The 22,500-nt window shown below is 39.4% G+C and overlaps 3 long non-coding RNA genes across 16 annotated transcripts in view; 2 read left to right on the top strand and 1 right to left on the bottom strand.

Annotated features, from left to right (window-relative positions):
* Window positions 1-1,601, bottom strand: part of LOC138022899 (uncharacterized) — a 4,289-nt gene extending 2,688 nt beyond the window's left edge. The window contains exon 1 of the long non-coding RNA XR_011126674.1: window positions 993-1,601. This is a non-coding gene — a long non-coding RNA (uncharacterized lncRNA). The remainder of the gene's footprint in view (window positions 1-992) is intronic.
* LOC138022898 (uncharacterized) overlaps window positions 1-13,448 on the top strand; it is a 55,139-nt gene extending 41,691 nt beyond the window's left edge. For 4 of the 6 annotated variants that reach the window (XR_011126672.1, XR_011126668.1, XR_011126671.1 and 1 more), the window contains 3 exons: window positions 206-300; window positions 564-672; window positions 12,016-13,448. This is a non-coding gene — a long non-coding RNA (uncharacterized lncRNA). Of the gene's footprint in view, window positions 50-205; window positions 301-563; window positions 673-12,015 lie in introns of all 6 variants that reach the window. The other 2 variants (XR_011126673.1, XR_011126670.1) reach the window with 2 other exon arrangements.
* Window positions 13,449-16,899: 3,451 nt separating this feature from the next.
* The window catches only part of LOC138022877 (uncharacterized), a 39,364-nt gene continuing 33,763 nt past the window's right edge, over window positions 16,900-22,500 (top strand). For 6 of the 9 annotated variants that reach the window (XR_011126660.1, XR_011126663.1, XR_011126664.1 and 3 more), the window contains exon 1: window positions 16,900-17,652. This is a non-coding gene — a long non-coding RNA (uncharacterized lncRNA). The remainder of the gene's footprint in view (window positions 17,653-22,500) is intronic. The other 3 variants (XR_011126657.1, XR_011126658.1, XR_011126659.1) reach the window with 3 other exon arrangements.

Here is a 22,500-nt window from a genome sequence, read left to right as displayed (position 1 = left end):
GGTCAACAGAGAGTCAACGTAAGGTCATGAAGAAAGCTGCGGGCAAGGAGTCAGTTTTGAACTCTGTAACCATGAAACCTACTTTTCCTCCTTTGACATAACGGTTTTGGGTACTTTTTTGTACGACAACGGCAAATCACTTCAATCAGATTGCGAGATCACAAGCAATTATGGTAAAGTGGCACTTTTTATTTATTTTTTTCAGAAACTTGCAACAGGAAATAAATGGTAACTGCAATTCCTGTAAATATTGACATTCAGAACCAGCTCCTCTTGGATGAAAGTTAAAGCAATCGCCTGGTAAAAACAACTTTAATAACCGCAGCTTTGCACATTTTTTTATTTTTTAAGTATTAGGCAAAATACGTGGAATTGACCATTGAGTGGGTTAGATATCACTTGGGTTGGTTAATGGCCCCTGGTTGATCTAAATAAATCTCTTGACACTATCAAACTTAGCTTTTCGATATTGATTATCTTCGCAGTTATTTTTGTGTATGGTTGAAGCGACGTGTCGTGCAATATCTAAAAGGTGATTCAGTTTTTTATGGTCCTTTCCACAGGAATGCAACACTAGCGACAAAGACGTCAGTCACGAAAACAGTGTTAAAAAACGTACACTGCGAAGGCAGCCCATGTCATAGAAATATTGATGCAGTGTATGATGTCAAGGTAGACCTTTCATTACGTTACCATGCCAGCAACTCTGATTGTTTTTTAGCTACCGAGTTGACATATATTTAATTAGCAATTAGCAAAATGAATTTAACAGTCAATTCTGTCGATTTTCGTTAATTTGTGGCTATCTCAATACATTCAGCATGATAGTGCTCCATAGCATTCACGACGTATTAAACTACATGAAGTTTTGCTCTTGAGCCGCTTTAGAAATACATATTGAATGTATTATATAGTCTGTTCTTTTGAGTTATGCACTGGAGAATCTTTCTTTCGCGACTGAAAAATACTCCTTTGGATAAGTGTTTCCTTACCTTTGGTTCGATCTTGATGAAAGATGGTTTCTTCTTTCTTTAGAAAAGAATTGCGATCTGGTAACAGCAAAGATTCCCAGTCAGTGTAAACACCTTTAAATACGAAAAGCTAACATTGGCGTTTTTTATGACTCAAACAATGTCTCGTAAGCTTTCAGTTCTTGTTCTTCTTCAATTCGCGTGCACACTTCACTAAAGATAACTCAAAAGAACTGTAACCTTTTCCTCTCTCCGGAATGTCTGTAATCGTCCAGGTTTGCGTAAATTCTGATACTATATTCAGGTCAGTCCGGGGTTCTATTCTTTCGGTACTGAAGAATATCAAAAACAACACTTGGGTAACATTCGTTAAGTTGTAAAAGTGGAATCCTTAATGTTAGCGTACACACTTGAAAATACCATCTTCAAGATTTTTCCCACAAAATTTAGAAGTATGAAATAAACTGGAGTTCAAAGACTTCGAAAAGAGAAGGAAATTTGATCAGTCATTCATTTTTGAGCAACAGGAAAAAATGGTGCGATCAGAATATTAAGGTGTTTGTCTGCGGAGTCACTTCTGCAGCAAATACGACATCTTCAAGAGAGGCACTTCAGCGAGAGCGCTGCGTGTGAAACGTGGATTTATATTGTTTTTTTAAATCAATCGCCTTAAGAGTTTGCCTTAATCAGTTAGACACCAGAAAAGGGACTAAACCGAGACAAGTCGTACATGGTCGTTGGACCTAAAAAATTATTTATGTTATTCATTTTAAGGCTTCTTAGACTGCAAAGTGAAAGGTACAAAATTTGATAATAGTCTTGATGGACAAAATGAAAAATAATGATAATTCGAATGATACAGAAGAACGTTATTTCTGTAACAAAGTATACCACGATCACTGGACATTGAGACCTACAGTTCTCAGAGGGAGAGCTCTGTTTTGTATGTTAAGTTATCCTAGAGGAGATAGAAGGTACTGCCATATCAGACATAGTTAGGACTTCTAATTATCGTGTGTAAGCTAATGTAATTCTTCAAATTCGGAGGTGGCATTTTTCTAAATGGGTCCTCACGATACTTAAATAAACACGTTACCAGACTGGAACGAGTAGTGGAAGCGAAATAAGCATAGTATTTGTTTCAGGCCAATCGAATAACTCGTCTTCAACGACTAGAATTGTTGCTTCCCGTGACATACATTTGAGCATGCGCTTTACTTCTTTATAGGCCTACTTGATGTGGCAAACTGTTGTCGACTTTTACATCGTTTAAGGTCTTTAAGAGGCAAATTAAGATGACGCCAAAAAATGATACAATGACGTACAAATGAGACAACGTGTATACTGATTCTTATCATTCAGGGCGGTAACCCCAAGTAGGATTTTGGACAAATCGTTTCCAGCCAAGTTTGATTGCGGATTTTCGAACAATAATCAACCAGCCACCCTCGATTTACAATCATTATACAGTTAAGTCCAGCTTGACGGACGGTAGGCAATAACCCTGATTGCTACTGAGCGCCTATATCTAAATTTCATATTTTTTCAGGTTTGTTCGAAATTCGTGCGACTCTATAATTCATTGTTACTGTTTTGGGGGGCCATTTCCTGAGCTTCACAGTGAACAAGGAAGCCGCAATTCAACCTAAGCCTTTTCTACTCGCGCAGGTCATATTCGTGGGAAATGAGTCAATATGATAAGATTGATATGAGCAATCTTTTGATAAGACTGCACTTGAAACTTTCCCGGCGCGTGCTCAAAACTAATCTTGTTCGCGCAGTCGTACTCGTACCCAGATTTACAGGTTCCTGTCACAAGCAGTCCCAACTTTAACCTGCTAACTTTTTCAAGCGACGTCAATCGATGGTGACTCATTACAACATGTTACAAACAACTGCTTGATTGAAAAGGGCTTGACAAATGAGCCGTCACCAAATGAATGAGTAACTAATATTGGGTCTGTATTGAAGACCAGCAGCGGCGTGTTTCCAGTTCGGAAATAAAATTATTTTGAGAGCAATTGCTGTTTTAAGAACTTTTGCGAACAATTGATATTGACCGTGCACTCAGTGTAAGTGTGTCCGGCTTGTTCCCGAAAATAAATTTCGTCCTCATGAGATTCAATTTCACTTTGGTGTCACCGTGAATTAGCTACGTCTTGCCAATGAGCATATCAAAACGTTTAATGCGTGCAAGACTTTTCTTACCTGGAACTTTTTGCTTCTGGTTCGTAACATTATTGGTGAAAATTCTACGGCACGGAATGTGTCGTGAATATTTCTTCGCGTGCTGTGCGTGACATTCCAAAAGGGAAATTGAAGTTGTTGACCATTGATATTTGACGTATCGGTCGTTGTTACAATGGGAAAGGAAAACTAATTACAAAAAAAAATCAATAGTGAGGTTGGCTTGTAATTCGGAATTTATGGAACGTAGTGACATTTAATGCGTGATCGATCACTGAAACATGCCTAGGCGATAAAATCTGAAGTAGACACCGTTAACTTTTCTTTTGATCTGTTTGCTCGATCGCTTCAAATGATTCGCATGATGAACCCTCTGAGGACGATGAAAAGTCGCATTGCTACTAAGCATCTGTTGTTTACAATGAGAACGTCCTTGCCTTTTTGCCAGTCTGCGCGAAATAAAACTAGGTGCCATAGAAGCTCATGTCATAGAGACTAGTGACGGAACCAAGACCCGGGGCCTAAGAAGAGTCAATTATCGCGATCGTGAGTGAAAGCTACCGCTAACAAAATACAACAAAGATTTGATACTCATTGTTTCTTTATTTACTCAATCCCGCTGAAAAGCATATCAAATTAGACAGGCATCAACTGCTTTTATTTGATACAAGGAAGTTGCTAAATTTTTGAATGCGCATGCTCAAGCGGTTGTTAGTAGTCGACGATCAGTAGTCGAAATAGTAGTCGACGGCGACTGAAATGTCACCTCAAAATATAAGTTTGCTCTCTTTTAAGTCTTTCTCGATCATTCCATCTCGTTCGCGTCCTACAATGGTATCCAGAAGGTAAATTGGTACGAGCGGTTTTGGAGTAAAAATATAGAATGAAAGACCCCGGGGGGTTGGGGGGGGGGGGGGGTACTCCAGTTGGCAACGATTAATTGATTTAGGAGCTTACAAGGCGCAAATATCCATATAAATATATTAAAATGCGCTATCCTAATAATAATAATAATAATAATAATAATAATAATAATAATAAAATGATGATATATAGAATAAAAAACTTATGGCTAAAATTAAGAAATAGTTTAAGCTGAAAATGCCTTTTCAAAAAAGTGAGTCTTCAATGATCGTCGTATCTTCTAGGGGTCAAAATCCGGGATCTGGTATCTTTTAGGGTGTCTAAAAGGTTTCTGGACCACCAAAGTCTAAGTGGGTATCTTTTTAGCGTATCGTTGCTGTTCTTGAAATAAATAGATCTGAGAATTATGACAATGCTTTTCTAAACTTTTCAAGCAGAAGGTGTTTGAAGTTGACGTCTCTGGAACTATTAAAAATGCTTAAAAATTAAATTTGTTTATTTTCAGCTGGTATCTTTTTGGGGTAAAAATCATATTTTCCCACGCCCACCTTAATGAGACTTCGGTATCTTTTGTGGTATTTTTGAAAATTTCCGACGATGATCCCCGCCCTACGATATATGGGAGTCCCTACTCCGGGGTCAAAACTGTCGATTGTCATATGATACAAGTGAAGACGCGTCACCAGTTGCTTTGTTCGCACGTGTTCCAACCTTTCGGTTGTTCGGCATGGCGGGGATTTCTGCTACAGATCGTTTTCACTGTCACGCAACAAAAAAATAAAATCGAAACCGTTCAATGAAAAAAAGTTTGGATGTTGTAGGAGACAAATTCATACTAGTTAATCACTTCTCCAATTGTCAGGTCTGTGCGTTACGTAAAAACACCTTGCGATGTGATGACATCACTGTGAAAACCTTCAGTTTAGTCTGGCGTGGATATATTGAGGGCCAGTGTGTCCTCATAACATCTGCATGAATACAAGTTTGAAAAGAGAGAGGCCGCTGTGGAAAATTGGAGGAAAGGAAAAATGTCCGAGATGTCGAGCTAAAAAAATGAAACAGTACGGATTTTTAAAGTGGAACACACATTATTGGAACGATTTTCAAACAATGGGACAATTTAGGCCTCAGTCTGCATTTATACTGACCGACAAAAATATGCGCTAAAGAGAAAGGGACTAGAAAAGAGGTTTGTCACATACGGTCTAGAGGCCGATTTATCTCTCCCATGCTGCTTCGGCGGGAACAGAGTATCAAGTAGCAAGGTTCTAGCAGACCCGCTTTGCAGTGTATAAGCAAACTGTGACCTGGCTAAGGGTGTATGAAGGTCAAGGGCGGTAAAGCATTGTTTCCAAGCATACCCTAATGCACCTATCAATGTTAAGCCCCAGGTTGGGGTGGGGGAAGGGGGGTCTGGCTACCCGAGGGGCTTTGACTGTGAGGTCTGTCTCCAGGGTGGGGATTTTGATTGTACGACATATCCCCAGGGTGAGGAATTTGACATGGCCACCATCTTGGATAATGAAGAGGGCTTGGAAATCAATTTTGTTCCCGAGGGTTTTCCTCCCCAAGTAGCGAGGACAAAGGCCGTGGGAACAAGTTTGCTTGAAAATAACTCCGTTATCTTGGAAAAAACCCATAAGGCGTTCGAATGAACTTCACACGTGAGAGGTGGCTGAACGAAAGGTGAGTGGTACATACATTGCACTCTTATTGTGTGCAGCAACGTCTGAAGGGTATCATTCTGGCCACCTTCACTGGCCCCAGAGTGGGGCTTTTGATACTTTTGGCCAATTATGTTGTCGCGAGTGTGGGGAATTTGACTCATTTTTTCAGAAAATGTCAAAATCCCCACCCCCATGCCCGACCCCCCCCCCCCCCCCTTTCCCCTTGGGGCTTAACATTGATAGGTGCACAACCAAAATTGAAACAGGGGATCCCCACGTCTTAGAAAAGTTCATTACAATCCACTCTGCAGATCCAGGTAGAAAGCATTGGGAGATGTTTGTTGATTTACCTGATTGGAGAATTCAGGCGAAGATTGAACACAACAAAACGATTTAATAAATAGTCGCCATTTTACACCGAGCACATGGCTGAACTACGGCCTTAAAGTCTCATGATTGAATACATAAATATAGGCATGCAACTTGGGTGTACTCGTAGCCTTACTAACATATCAACAGTGCTAGCATGTTTTCACAAAACCAACCACGATTTTATTTCGTCATTGGTCTACGTCACTACGAAGTCACGTGAGATAAAGTGCGAGAAACTAAAGCTTCAAGTCAAAGTCTTGAATTACGGAGATATTTTCGTATTTTTTCTACCATATGGCAGCCTGTATGGAAAACAAAGAAGACGCCCTTTTGAGGGAAGATAAAGAGGCCCCAAATTTCTGAATCAGGGAAAAATACGGCTCCCTCGCAGTGCAACGAGCTGATGGCTCTTTTAGCATCAATGACAAAGATGAGCGAATCGCTCCTCGGCAAAGGCGTCAACTTGTTCAGAGGAAACGCAGGACCCCAAAACAGCAGAATCTGCCAAACAAAATCAAGAAAGAATGGATCCAGATCTTGAAGAACTGCTGGGCGACTGTAGTAAGAAGCACAAGCTCGATGAAAGTGACCCTCTCCATGATGACATAGCAAAGCTAATGCATGGTGAGGAAAAGACTGACCCAGCAATAGCTGACAGTCTTTTAAAGATTATCCAATCTCGCTGGTTGAACAAACTGAACGAAGAACAGCTGAAAAGAGTATCTGGAAAATATCTTAGGCCAAGCAACTGCAACAAACTGATAACTTCAAGAGTAAATCCTGAGTTCTGAAAGCGACTTGATCATATGGCTACAAAAACGAGGCAAAGACCTCAAGCTGTCAGCCCTACAGTCCACTGTGACCGAGATGGCATATATTTTTGCAAAAACAACAGATTTACTGTTGAAAGCTTGCGGGAAGAATAAATCCCCTGACACCGAAGAGCTTATAAGAATGAATGCAAATGCCATTGCTCCCTTGGGTCATATCAGTTTCAAAATATCACAGAAGGCGAAGCCGGATGCCATAAAGCCGAACCTGACCGAACAAGGATGATGCCACGTTATGTGCGTCGCGCGTCCCAGTGACCAAGCTGTTATTTGGGGACTAATTACACCCATCTTCAAATAAGATCAGTGGTACGGCGAGTAGTTCAGCTACCTGCAAAGGGCATAACTGCAAGCCCAACCCAATTGTCGAACGGGCAGTAAGAATCCTTTTTTAGGGAGGAGCCATCCCTACACGAACCACAACTTCAGAAAGTACAATCAGAACTACTCCAAGAAAAGAACGGATCCATCAGATCAGAAATATTAAATACAGTAAAATACAGTAAATACCCTGTCAAACAGATTTGACTTGGTTGAGGTAAGGCAGGAATTTGACTCCATTATTTGAATGAAAGATTCAGGCAATATAGCCAACCATTATTTACAATGGCAAACTTCAGACCCAGAAATTCTGGAAACAGTGTCTGATCAAGAAATTGAATTTTATTCTAATCTCTGTCAAAATAGGGCTTTAATTCATGCTAACCTCTCAGAGGCTCAAACAGAGTCTGGTGAATGAGTCAGAAATCACATTTAGCTACTGCATAAAAAGGTTATAATTTATTATTATTATTATTATTATTATTATTATTATTATTATTATTATTATCATTATTATGATCACGAAGATGGGGAGTATATTTCCGCCAACTTTACATGTTTTAAAAAGGATGGAACCCATCACATGATTTTAAATCTTAAGTCACTCAATGAAATAATCACACGCCATCATTTAAAAATGTACACTAGATGGAACGCTGTATGCCTTATGAAACCAGATTGTTATATGGCATCCATTGGTCTCAAGGATGCATATTACTCTGTCTCAATACACCCATTTTATATAAAATACATCTGAAATTTTCTGGAAGGGGCAGTTGTATAAGTTTAGATGTTTTTCATGATAGCCTGGCACAATGACCAAGAAAATTTACCAAATTGTTGAAGCCTGTGTTTTCACACCTAAGGAAACAAGGTCATGTCACAGTTGCATATCTAGATGATACTTGGCTTGCAGCGGATGACTGTAATGCATGCATCAGCAATGTTGTAAAAATATTGTATCTCATGGTTGGTAACACAACAGTTGTTGCATCTTCTTTCCTTTGCAAACAATACTGAAGGAAATATGGGGATGGTTATCTAGCACAAAGTTTGGCCCCCAGTTGCACATACTCCTGGGAAATCAAATACTGAAGCTGATAAAGAATCCAGGTTATCGAGGAAGGAAACAGAGTGGTCTCTTGATAGGTCCCTCTGCATGGGTCTGAATATCAATCTATTTGCCTCTAGACATAATTTTCACATCGAGAAATGTGTTTCATGTAGGCCTGATCCTGGAGCCTTTGCAGTCAATGCTTTTGACATCTCATGGAATTAATTCATTTTTTTATGCATTCCCACCTTTCTCGTCAACTTGTTCAGAGGAAACGCAGGACCCCAAAACAGCAGAATCTGCCAAACAAAATCAAGAAAGAATGGATCCAGATCTTGAAGAACTGCTGGGCGACTGTAGTAAGAAGCACAAGCTCGATGAAAGTGACCCTCTCCATGATGACATAGCAAAGCTAATGCATGGTGAGGAAAAGACTGACCCAGCAATAGCTGACAGTCTTTTAAAGATTATCCAATCTCGCTGGTTGAACAAACTGAACGAAGAACAGCTGAAAAGAGTATCTGGAAAATATCTTAGGCCAAGCAACTGCAACAAACTGATAACTTCAAGAGTAAATCCTGAGTTCTGAAAGCGACTTGATCATATGGCTACAAAAACGAGGCAAAGACCTCAAGCTGTCAGCCCTACAGTCCACTGTGACCGAGATGGCATATATTTTTGCAAAAACAACAGATTTACTGTTGAAAGCTTGCGGGAAGAATAAATCCCCTGACACCGAAGAGCTTATAAGAATGAATGCAAATGCCATTGCTCCCTTGGGTCATATCAGTTTCAAAATATCACAGAAGGCGAAGCCGGATGCCATAAAGCCGAACCTGACCGAACAAGGATGATGCCACGTTATGTGCGTCGCGCGTCCCAGTGACCAAGCTGTTATTTGGGGACTAATTACACCCATCTTCAAATAAGATCAGTGGTACGGCGAGTAGTTCAGCTACCTGCAAAGGGCATAACTGCAAGCCCAACCCAATTGTCGAACGGGCAGTAAGAATCCTTTTTTAGGGAGGAGCCATCCCTACACGAACCACAACTTCAGAAAGTACAATCAGAACTACTCCAAGAAAAGAACGGATCCATCAGATCAGAAATATTAAATACAGTAAAATACAGTAAATACCCTGTCAAACAGATTTGACTTGGTTGAGGTAAGGCAGGAATTTGACTCCATTATTTGAATGAAAGATTCAGGCAATATAGCCAACCATTATTTACAATGGCAAACTTCAGACCCAGAAATTCTGGAAACAGTGTCTGATCAAGAAATTGAATTTTATTCTAATCTCTGTCAAAATAGGGCTTTAATTCATGCTAACCTCTCAGAGGCTCAAACAGAGTCTGGTGAATGAGTCAGAAATCACATTTAGCTACTGCATAAAAAGGTTATAATTTATTATTATTATTATTATTATTATTATTATTATTATTATTATCATTATTATGATCACGAAGATGGGGAGTATATTTCCGCCAACTTTACATGTTTTAAAAAGGATGGAACCCATCACATGATTTTAAATCTTAAGTCACTCAATGAAATAATCACACGCCATCATTTAAAAATGTACACTAGATGGAACGCTGTATGCCTTATGAAACCAGATTGTTATATGGCATCCATTGGTCTCAAGGATGCATATTACTCTGTCTCAATACACCCATTTTATATAAAATACATCTGAAATTTTCTGGAAGGGGCAGTTGTATAAGTTTAGATGTTTTTCATGATAGCCTGGCACAATGACCAAGAAAATTTACCAAATTGTTGAAGCCTGTGTTTTCACACCTAAGGAAACAAGGTCATGTCACAGTTGCATATCTAGATGATACTTGGCTTGCAGCGGATGACTGTAATGCATGCATCAGCAATGTTGTAAAAATATTGTATCTCATGGTTGGTAACACAACAGTTGTTGCATCTTCTTTCCTTTGCAAACAATACTGAAGGAAATATGGGGATGGTTATCTAGCACAAAGTTTGGCCCCCAGTTGCACATACTCCTGGGAAATCAAATACTGAAGCTGATAAAGAATCCAGGTTATCGAGGAAGGAAACAGAGTGGTCTCTTGATAGGTCCCTCTGCATGGGTCTGAATATCAATCTATTTGCCTCTAGACATAATTTTCACATCGAGAAATGTGTTTCATGTAGGCCTGATCCTGGAGCCTTTGCAGTCAATGCTTTTGACATCTCATGGAATTAATTCATTTTTTTATGCATTCCCACCTTTCTGTATTATTCAAAGAATCCTCCATAAATATACAGTGAAGAAGCAACTGGCATATTATTTGTTCCCAACTGGCCAATTCAGACTTGACTTATGTCCATGTTAATTGACTTTTCCTCTGTTGTTACCCAGGAAGTAGCCTGCGAACGCAGACGTATTTCCGGCGGTCGTTTCTCTCCCGGGGAGAGAGGGGAGAGAAACGACCGCCGGAAATACGTCTGCGTTCGCAGGCTACCCAGGAAGGCTCAAACATTGTTTTTACCAGCACATGCAGAAATACTGCACCTACTTCACAAACAACTCCAGCTTCTTACATGCCCCCTGATGGTGTTTGAAGTTAATCCCGTTACAGCTACTGCAGCAAATGGTATTGATTTTTCTTTACACATTGTACAAGGATGGATATTCACACTGCAAGGCGTTCTTTCTCCACTGTGGTTTTGCTACCAGGAGGACACTCATTTAGCCATCACCCTCAAGTGACAAGATTCTTAAAAGGTTTATTCGAGTCAAGGCCCACATTCCCTCGTTATCAAGAGATGTATGGAACAATGATGATGTGCTACAGTGCATAGAATCACCGAATGATAACAAAGATATGAGTCTCAAGGACCCTACCCTCAAATGTGTTATTGTTCTCATGTTACCTTTAGACAACTTTGTCACAATTCACTGCCTTAAAAGGTCTTAAAATTAGTGACAGTGGTATGACTGATAATCGTGTTTTTTTTTCTGATATTAACATCTAATCCTGGAAAGCACCAGGAACCACCAGTTTTTAAAGCATACTCTTCAGATAGTTCCCTATGTATTGTAAGATGCCTTAAACCCTGATACCGTTAAGAAAACAGAACATATGCGTAATGGTGAGGATCAGTTGTAGTTTGAACCGTTAATATGTTAAACCGTTTAAACCAGTACACAAGGACTCGGTTGGTAGATGGATAAAAGTTTTTATCTTTCAAGATCAGGTATAAAATGTAGCTGTTTATGGAGCACATAGTACATGTGCTGCATCTACATCAGCAGCATATGCTAACAACACGTCATAGTACACTATAATGAAGGCTGCAGGATGGGGAAGAGAGTCTACATTTTGGATCCTTTACAACAAACCTTTAAGTTGTAATGAGAATGTTGGGGAACAGGTTGTATCCCACAGTTTTTGAATAAAATGTCATATTTTGGTCTCTCAAATCGTTAATAATGCATGAGGTAGTTAAATAATTGTGTGGCCTCATTTGGGTCACATGGATGCCCCTAGATACCCGGTAAAGAACAGATCCAAACACGCGTGATTAGATATCCAAACAAACGTGTTAGGATATACAAACACGTGTGTTTGGAAATCAATTTCCAAAAAAATGCATTACTTGAACAAATGTTTATTGCCTTAATGGGAATAGTTCATCACTCAGTTTTGAAATTTTCCTTCCAGACAGTGAATTAATTAATTTTTTGGCAATTCTGATTCACCCTGATACCTCTTATTCTTTTTGGCAGAGAAAATGATGACTACGATTTGGATCTGGATGAATTTCACACGTATTTAGACAGCATTGTGGACAGCTTAGCCTGCGACTGCTTCATCCTTGCACTTGAAAACATGAATGCCAAATATGTTCAGCCAAACACACGTCTTCCTCGTTTCTTAGGGCCGATTTACACGGTACGATTTTTGTGGCATGCGACAACGGCTTACGACAGGCCCACGACATGATTTACGATTGTGTGTACGTCAGAAAAATGTCGTAGCATGTTAAAACATTTTTTAAAAAGTTGCGACAATCGTAAGTCATGTCGTAGGCCTGTCGTGAGCTTGTCGCATGCGACAAAAATCGTACTTTGTAAATCGGCCCTTAAATGGAGTATTGTTGCGAAGAAATTTGGTGGTTTCCCTGTAACACATTTTCTTGTGGGTGCGCAGTAGGCTCAAGGGGGCGAGGTTCCTGTGTCTTTCCGCCAGCTCAGCATCATTTTGTATGCAGTCCAGATGAAATTAAATTGTTGCTGCTGTAATGAATTCTTGTGAACCTATAACCGACCATTACAATTATGTAATGTGCTATTGCTCTAAGACGAACAAAAAGAGCTGAGAGATCTTTGGTTTTCGCCCACTAACATGGTGACGATGACGTAACCTGAAAAGCACCAATAGGAATACCAACACGTTTTTCTAGCGCTCACCACGGAATGTTCTCCATACAATCTACAAAGAATGTAATAGAATGTATTATCGATGAAATGATATATGAAATGGATCATATATGAACTGCGGATATGAAATCAAGTGAAGCTATAATCATCGCAGTTATGAACGCAATTTTTGCTGAATTGCGTAAAGAAGCCTGAAATATTCAGGACTTCAACGGGGTTTGAACTCGTGACCTCGCGATACCGGTGCGACGCTCTAACCAACTGAGCTATGAAGGGAACATTGGAACCCACAAATGACCAGCTCTCAACGTCAGTGGCTTCATAGCTCAGTTGGGTAGAGCGTCGCACCGGTATCGCGAGGTCACGGGTTCAAACCCCGTTGAAGTCCTAAATTTTTTAGGCTTCTTTAAGCAATTGCGAAAATTGCGTTCATAACTGCGAGAATCATAGCTTCACTTGAGAATGTATTATGATGGCTCGTTTGTGTTCTGGATTTCTAATCATTCTAGGACGAAACAAATGATGTGTTCGACTCAAATCGTTAATGAAGTAGTTATTGAATCATACTTCCACTTGTTTAACTACTAATTAAACCAATAAATCAGTGATGGAATGAATGATTCGCTGAATGAACCAATGAATGAACGAGCACATGTTCACCTTGGTAACCCAAAACGTTGCAGAAGGAACGTGGCACCAAAAGGAAATTTGCCAAAGGGAGAGGGCAAGTTACCATAGGGAACGCATGTCACGGTTTTCAATCGTTTTATGGCAACAACTATTTGCTACACTGAAATTACAGATAATAAAAGATAATAGTATTGGAAGACAAGGCAACATTGCCTGTTTGTTGCCAGCTACCGCTGGCCTTTCTATGGAAGCATTTGTTTCGATAATGGCCCGGGAAACCCTAGATTTGCTTTAACATCCATTCGATTTTGTTAAACGATGTTCACCGATGTTGACTGCTGGGGTGGACAAACGCTTTCAACACATCAAGCAAAGCTTCATGAGAGGCCTGGTATTCAGTCCCAGAATGCATCAGCGGTTGTTACTATGGATACGGATATGATACGTCATTGAGAGACTTAATTAGTTTGCAGGGGGTCAAACGGCTTCAACTTCATTCAACATTCGCGATAACAAAACAAATGACGAATGTTTGTTGAAGGAAAGTTTAAACGCTTTTAAACTCATTCAACATCGATTCAACATACTTCAACACGGTTGAAAGGGACCAATATCGCTGTTTCAACATCGCTGTTCAACACTGAAAATCAAACGGATGTTGAAACAAGTGTCTCTGCAGTTATTTGGTTATCTTCCTGGAGCCGGCCGCTCGAATTCTGGTTAGCGCCAAGTGTTGGTTATAAGGTGTCAAAACCTATGGTTTCCTTGGTAATGCTGGTTAGCGTTAACCATGCTTTGAGCAACCCAGGCCTGTCCTCAGTTGTTCGGAGGGTGGATAGCTTTATCCACTGAATAATTGAATTGGTTTTGCTAGTGTTTAGAGCGGTTTTCAATTGAGTGTCGAAAGTAATTAGCGAATTACTTTGGTTTTGCATTACTTCACTCAGTGATTGGTTCAAAGTTCTCGCGCCACTTTTTCAACCAATCAGAAGTGAAACCAAAACCAATCGTGGCTCGCGCGTGCACAAATTTCCCGCGCTTTGTGTCGGCTACGTGTAATTGCTTCCAGTTTTGATTGGTTTACTGGATTGTCTCCGTCCTTTTTGATTGGCCAAAGTAATTACATTGGTTTTGGTTTTACGACACTCATTTGAAACCACTCTATCCGTTGGATAGTGATATATCCGCTGGATAGCGCTATCCACCCTTTGAACAACCGAGGGCCTGGCCACGGTTGTTTAAAAGAATAAATTACAATTGTTTGGATTCTAGCCTTTTGCTTAGAATTTGCTGGAAGCCGTGAAAAAGCCCAAACGTCAAGTAAAAAACTCTATCACCCCATATAGCAACTATTTAACAATTATTCCATGAGCGCTCTTCGGATATGAGATGGTAAGTAGCCAACAACGAGGCACGTAGCGCCGAGTTGGCTATAACCAGTCTCGCATCCAACAAGCTTTATTCGGAGAGAAATTTCGTCTTCCGGCGAAGATAATTTTAGCTTAGCAACGCTTAGCGCAATCATTTGCCATATAAGGTCAAACTAAGGTATATGAGCTGATATCCGAGATTGAGTAAACCAATCAGAGCACGAAAAATGCATTGACCGAGGTTGAAAATTTAATAAATAGGATTATTTAACGAGAAAACTGAGTGAAATGAAGGTTAGGGTCATCTAATTCATTTTGTTAATCACTGATGAAGCTGCAAAACAAGTTGAACGTGTTGTGCTTTAGGCTGACAATAAATGAACCGCTTTCAGAAAACAAACATAACAAGTCTCTCTCTCAATAAAAGGATTATTCTTAATTGTCAGTTTGCTTCAAGTGAAGTATTTGGACACTGAAAGCTTGATTGGTGTCATCGGAAATGAACACCTTTTTTTGTAAAAGCTAAACCCCAAAATCTGGACTCGCAGGACTCGAACCTTCGAACGTTTGATTAGTAACCCCTGCACTTAACCATTAGACTACCACATCACTAACTGTGATGCTGTAATTTTTTTAAAGTCAATATATTTTTCTTCCAAATGCGGCCACTGTAAACGTGTATTAACACCCGCTATAAAGCAAGCTTACACAGTGAAAAATGTCGGTTACCAAACTTCAAGAGAAAGCTAACCCCCATTTATATTTCTCAGACGAATGAGAGAAGTGATCCTCGTACTTAGACACCTGAAAATCTGGGCGTAGCTCCGACGGGATTCAAACGCAACAAATTGACCAGCTCTCAACTGTGTGGCTTCATAGCTCAGTTGTTTGAGCATTGCACTGGCATCGCAGAGGTCAATGGGTTCAAATCCAGTTGGAGTCACCTGAATTTTTCAGGGTCTACAAGAGAAAGTAGACCAAATCGGCTAACTCAATGTCGTACCCAATTCATACCCCTTGGGAATCAATCGTTTTGTTCCATATAATTTAAATGTCAATACCACATTAGAATGCAAATACAATACACAAAAGATTCGTAAACACGGGAAATTTGAATTGGGTACAACATTGATCGCCCCAACCATGGCCGGTTGGGATCACACTGTGTCAAACAGAGGGTACTTGCGTTTTCGCAACCTGAATATGGTTGTTTGCATAAGAAAAGGCTTACAAAGGGGGGGTCACGGACACCCCAGGACCCTTCCCCCCCCCCTCCCCCCATAGCTACGCCCTTGCACCCAACATTGAATTAGCCGATTTGGTCTATTGCTTAAATTGTCCAGCCAAATGCCAGGATCCCTTCTCTCATTCGTCTATAAGCTGCACTTCAGTGTACATTAATTCAATATTTATTTCCAGGCTTGCTCGCTTGCAACTGCTTAATCAAGTTGCTTATCCAACTGCGACGATCTTTCCAGTTAACTGCCATTCCATGTCCATTTCACAGTTCATACCAACAGCTGGCCGTTGTTTGCGTGGGATGTGCCTCATCGTTATCTATTTATTCATTCATTCATTCACTCATTCACATTTTTATTTATCTAAACTTCTTCCTCTACCTGATCACCTAAACCCAGTGGAGCACGGATGAAGGCTCGCGTACATGTATTTCTTTATTCTGAACGGTTGGGTTTCCCCTCGATCATTTCTTCAGACTTTTTTGTAAGTCCTTAATTTTCTTTAACTGAATATTCTTTTTTAACGTCCATTTCATGTCCATTTCACAGTTTTGAACTATTTTTGGCCTTTGTAGGGGGTATTTACATGAAACCGGGACGAACTCAGACCAGCGTGAATTCGTATCGCCCTCCATACATTTCTTTTCCTGCGCTTACATGAGACAATGAACTCAGACCAATATGACTACGTCTCGGTTGCTGGACCGAGACGAGAAATTCTCTGAGTTCGTCCCGGTCACTTTTGGTTATTGTTAACCGGAAAGAAGGTTTTCCAGCTTTTGCGTTGTTAACCGGAAATATAACAATTCATGATCTAAATTCTGCCACCATTTCAAACCTAACTCCTGTGGCTCTCTGAATAAGAAGCGTGCCATTGATTCGACTGTCTTATGTACTTCCTTTGTTAACCGGAAGTACGTCAGCCCCTTTTTGTGTTGTTACCGGAAACAACAAATCACTATTTTAATTTTGCTTGGACTTGGTGCCCATACGTCCGTGGCTCAGGTATAAGTACGCGAGTTCACATTTGGACGCGGAGAGACACGAATTCGAAGAAGAACGGGGGGGTTTTTTTCCCCTCGTTCGAATTTGAATTCGTGTCTCAAGCCACGGGGGGTGGGCCCACCCTGCCAACTCGTTTTTATGCACATATTGCACTCTCAGCCAAAAAATGGAGGTCGGACGTGCAATGGTGAGCTCCGTGTCTTTTGGACTTCTAGTCCGTTGCAGGTTTTCTTTCGTTTTTTAGTGTTATTTACTGATTTGTCTAGGTTGTACTTTTCTCTGTAGTCCTTGTTAGAGATAATTATATCGCTTATTCTAGAGATTTTGGAGGAAATACTCGACAAGAAGCTGACTCCTTTGCGAAGTTCACTTAATTTCTTAAATGCACGACATGAGAGTCCACTCAAAACATTCAAGGAACAATATATTAAAAGTAAGGAACTTTCTTCTGAGAACAGTGGTCTTAAAGCGGATATTTGCTCATGAAGAAGATTTGTTAGAGACAAACACGTGTGGCTGAACGACCCGGGAGCAATATGGCCGCCGCGAATGTCTCGAATTTTGGCTGAAAGGAAGATACTTCAGATCTGGTCTGCAAAGTCGCGAGCCTAGTCGGTGTGGAGATCACTGCTGCGGATACATCTACGAATCATCGAATCTAACCCAAGACATATATTTCGAATTTCCCACCGCTCATGCATTATTGCGAAGTACGAGGGATGAAGTGTACAGAGCCCTTGGTAAGTGATGTGAATACTCGAAAAACCTCGATAACCTTGGTCTCCTATCGGAGAACCCAACATTTATTAGCGAATCGTTAACTGAAATGAAGAACAAACTTTTCAAGAGCGCCCTAAGCTGCAACAATATCTTAAGTATCAAGTTTATTTGGACATCCGGCTAAACAGCCCTTATTCACGATACCCGCCATGTTGGTTTTCAAATTGTCATGCAAATTAGCCATGTGTTATGCTGCAAACATTGGAATAAAGGCAAATTGCGGAAAATCGGCTCGCCGAAATATTGAATTTACATTGCTAAAATTACATTTTAAAATTTGGAGTTAAGTACCTTTTATAATAGTTTTATATCTTTTGATTGCCTCTGACATTTTGACTTTCTACTTCGTTATCTGCTCATTTTTGACTAAAAAAACGTCTAAGTAACTTGTGTAATAATTCTATTTTACTACTTAGGTGATAAACATATGATGAACGTGAAAAAAATCATCTGTGTGGCTAAGATGTTCGTTATAACCTCTCGAACTTGTGTTGTTTGCCCCCTCAGAAGTGTGTAGCTAATTTGCATGATAAAGGCAAATCTAACATGGCGGCTATCGTGAACAAGGTCTATCGCAGAATACCTAGCAACTTATTTGCATTTCATTGAATAATAGTAAGCGCTATTGTACAGTATTCCGACTCGTTCTTCAAAGAATGCTTCGTAGGGAAACGATAGTGGTGAGGTGTTGCGGCGTATTCTGCAATTGCTTGGATCAAGTACTTGTACGTCTCAAGCAGCAGGCAACTGGTCACCCTCAGTGGGATGCAGAGCATGGTTTATGCTCTTCTGTATGCTGTACATTTTGAACATATTTTATTTCATAGTTTTCTCATTTAACCCCTTGACCCCTGGGAGTGAGACTTGATAAACTTTGCTCTGTCTAACACCTGATGATTTTACTCATCAACTGGGTTGTCCCGTGGCGTTTCAGGTGTCAGTTTTTCCTGCTTTGTGTGTGAGAGGATTTCAGGGGTTTTTTAGCCCAGAGACACTTTACCCTAGGGGCTTTACAATCCCCCTGGTTGGTCCGGGGTGGGGGGGTGGGGAGAGGGGTTTGACTCCATGGGGAAGCCAATGACAGGTGCATACACTGTAAGTGTCACAGCTCCTCTTCTATTGATGGCACACTTGTCTAGTGAAATTCCCTCAGCTTGATTTCATCTCTTCCACTGATAAACTTCCAAACTTAACTGCTTTTGATCCTGATCTCACCAATCCTACCCTTATTAATTTAACCCATTGACTGCTGGGGGCTCCTCATTAGCGAGTAAAATTGTCTGGCGTTAGACAGAGTAAAATACTAAGTATGGCCGATTTAGGTCCCATTAACCCATTCACCCCTAAACCAGCCATACTTAGGATTTTACTCTGTCTAATGCCACACGATTTTACTCATCAATGGGGAACCCCAGGAGTCAATGCTTAATTCTAAGTTTTATACCCCTCATAATTTTTGCTTCTCTCTTGTACTTTCCAATTGTCTCATAAATCACTTTCATTCTTGCACTGTAATATTAGGAGGTTGCCAGCCAATCTTTATATCTTACATCATATGGTAAATACTCTTGATCTCTCCTTTAAGATTATTGCCTTCTTGGAAATGTGGATCTCATCTCATAAAGATACTCTTGTAAAAGGCTTTCAATTCATCTGTCAGCCCTCTAAATTCTCAGTTGGGGTAGTTGGGGTAGTTGGGGTAGTTGGGGTAGTTGGGCTTTTCATAGCTGATTCACTCAGATACTCAGTTGGAGATAATCTTAATGGGCCCTTTGCAGGATAGTGATCACATGGTACAAATCCGCCATACTGGGATGCAAATTGCCCACTAGGACATCTAAAACAAAGAAAATTTAGATTAAGTAGCTTTGGTTTAGATGTCCCAGTGCGCAATTTGCATCCCAGTATGGCGGATTTGTACCATGTGATCACTTTCCTGCAAAGGGCCCATTCCTCCTCAGACCTTGAGGAGTAGCTCTGGATCAAAATACAGAATGGAAAAAATATGAATATTGTATGTTGCATCATTTATAGACACACATACCTCTTTACAATCTTTCTTAGATATTTTTTTTCTAAAATGCTTGATGTAATGTATCAAGAATGAGTGCAATATTGCTTCATCTGGGTATCCAGACACACACATGAAAAAGCCTAGTGCATTTATTGTTTCAAGGTGTCTGGATACCCTAATGAAACACAAAGCATGACTCAGAGGTTTTGATATGGCTTCTCAAATTGTTCAAACTGACACTGTAGCTGATAGGAATTATACTGAACTGTAGACCTTATTCATATATGGCGGTCAATTTATAATTTTTTTGTCCAAGTGCAAATTAGCCTACCGAGTCTCGATATCATACAGTGAATTGAAAAAATTTTGCTCTAAAATGAGGCTTGGTAGGCTAATTTGCATGTGCGCAAAAGAATTATAAAACAGGTGCCATTTATGAATAAGGTCAATTGTTCTTGTGTTGATTTGTTTTGTTTTTATGCATGAATCTTGATGTCCAATGAGAAAACATGAAAACCATAATATGTGGTTTGGATATCTGTTATATTGTCCTTATATTTGTGCCTCCCAGAATATACTTTTTTCCTTTATTTATACATTGTTCTTTATTCTGTTTCTTAGCTAGAGTAGCTTTTTAGTTACTTTTGCATGTTACTTAAGTTCTACTTCTTATTTCTTGAATCTCTAGTTACATGTGGTGCAATTAACTATTTTTGTCATTGTTGTTCATGGCAATGTTGCATTTGTTTTTCATCCTTTGTATATACCGGTAAGTGTTATCTGTCTTGAAGTTCACTGGGATGCTTCCAATTTTTTCCCCTATAAAAAAACACAACATCCTCACATTTAATAGAGATATGAACCCCACTTTTCAACACGTTAAAAATAGTCTGATATAGTTTTTGTGGAATGAGCAGAGTTGAAATGTTTTAAAGTTGGGGTTTACTTTCATATTTCGGACTAAAATGGCAGGAAACAAAAGAACCATTGTTATTCTGATTAGGAATTTCTGTTGTTTTGTTTTATGGACATTTATTATTGCAGATCCAGTATATAAACGTTAATTTACATGGTGCGATAATATCTTCCATTTTATTAAGTAGTCGTGCATTGCATTGACTTTGAAACACTCTTTTTCCATTTTGACGTATCTTTTCATTTGTTGCAATTTGCAAAATGAAGAATACATTCTTTTTTTTTTTAAATAACGTCTAATTTTGGATCTGAGGCTGGATGTTCTTATATATTTTTGTGAAGTTCTTAAGATGTCTAAGATTTCTTAAATTTACATGGTATGGTATTTCAACAACAACCTTTATCGGTACCGGTATATAATTTAATTATTTTTTACAACAAATGAAACCAAAAAAACATTCAGTAGAAGCTGCCTGGAATAACCATAAGGGCTAAATCAATCAATCAATCAACCAATCAATCAATCTTTTTTAATCAGGAAAATTACAAATAGTCTTCTGACTAGTTTACATGTATGTCATGCAATACTGGCCAAACTACTATTTATATCGTATGTAAAGCATGATACCGGTATTTTAGAAAGGAAGAAAATGATGTATAATAATATGCCTATCATACAGTAATTTTGGAAAACTAAGATCTAACTAATTACTGTCAAGCAGAGTGAGGGAACGGGTGTTACATTTGAAATACTTTAGGGACTCAGTTAGGCTACGATGTTCAGGTAGACTATTCCAAGTCTTTGCACCATTGTAACTAAAGCTCTTTTTTTAGTGATCCCATGTGATGGCGGGGAAGCACAAATTTAGAGTTTACACCCCCGCATGTTTTTATCAGTCGAGCTCTCTACAGTACAGAATAGCCCTGTTAAGCTGTTATGTTGTGTGTTACTTTATGCATTACCATAGCCTTGCGCTTTAATCTTCTTTCCTCTAGAATAAAGACCAGGCAGCCTATGTTTCCTAAAATATTACCTAATAACCCTTTTCACGGTTAGTCTTTCTCATTTGCATTACAATATAATCTAACGTGAATGTGAGGCAATTTCGGGTTAAAACTTCAAAATAGCCCGAAATTGCCTCACATACAGGCTAGATTATATTGTAATGCAAAAAAAAGACCTAACCGTGAAAAGGGCTGTTGATAAAATATAGTCAACAAATAAGAACTGCTCATTATTACAAACTGAGATGTGTACACTATTGTTATGTTATACAAAGATGGGCTAAAATATTTTTTTACATTTATTAACCTTCATTTTACGCTTTCATTTAAAATACAAATGAGCAAAATAAAAACGTACTTAAGGTGGCTTACTACAGTTTTCCGAAGAAAAAGATCAAGGTTTTGGAATCTGTGAAATTAAAGCAACAAGAAGTCTCTTCTGAATTGTTAGTCACTTTAATTGATGTAAAATGTAATTTTACCTAACAAATAAATGCAAATCAGGGGAAAATGCTAAACATAGTGACCGAGCTCCTGGAGGGGGGACTGGAAACTAGACACTTCAAAGGCTTTTTTCTCGAAAACCAGCCGTACAACCCCACCTCAAAATTTCAGGATTTCCGAAAGCGAGAAAAAATAATTATGTAGAGAAATAAATAGTTAAATCTGCCAGACAGGTTTTTCACAAATGACGAAAACGTCGATTTTCGTCCATATTAATAATAACTGAAAAACTGTCCGATAGAACTTTTTGAAAAAATGTTGACGGTTTTGTCTAATTAGCAAAATTTTAACCCTGGTTGTACGGCTAGGTTTTGAGAAAAAGGCTTTGAAATGTCTAGTTTCCAGTCCCCCCTTCAGGAAGTCCGTCACT

The sequence above is a fragment of the Montipora capricornis genome, chromosome 11 (assembly GCF_036669925.1).
Source record: "Montipora capricornis isolate CH-2021 chromosome 11, ASM3666992v2, whole genome shotgun sequence".
In the NCBI taxonomy this organism is placed as follows: domain Eukaryota; kingdom Metazoa; phylum Cnidaria; class Anthozoa; order Scleractinia; family Acroporidae; genus Montipora; species Montipora capricornis.
Note: the sequence above shows the minus strand (reverse complement) of the source record. Positions and strands in the feature narration are given on the sequence as shown.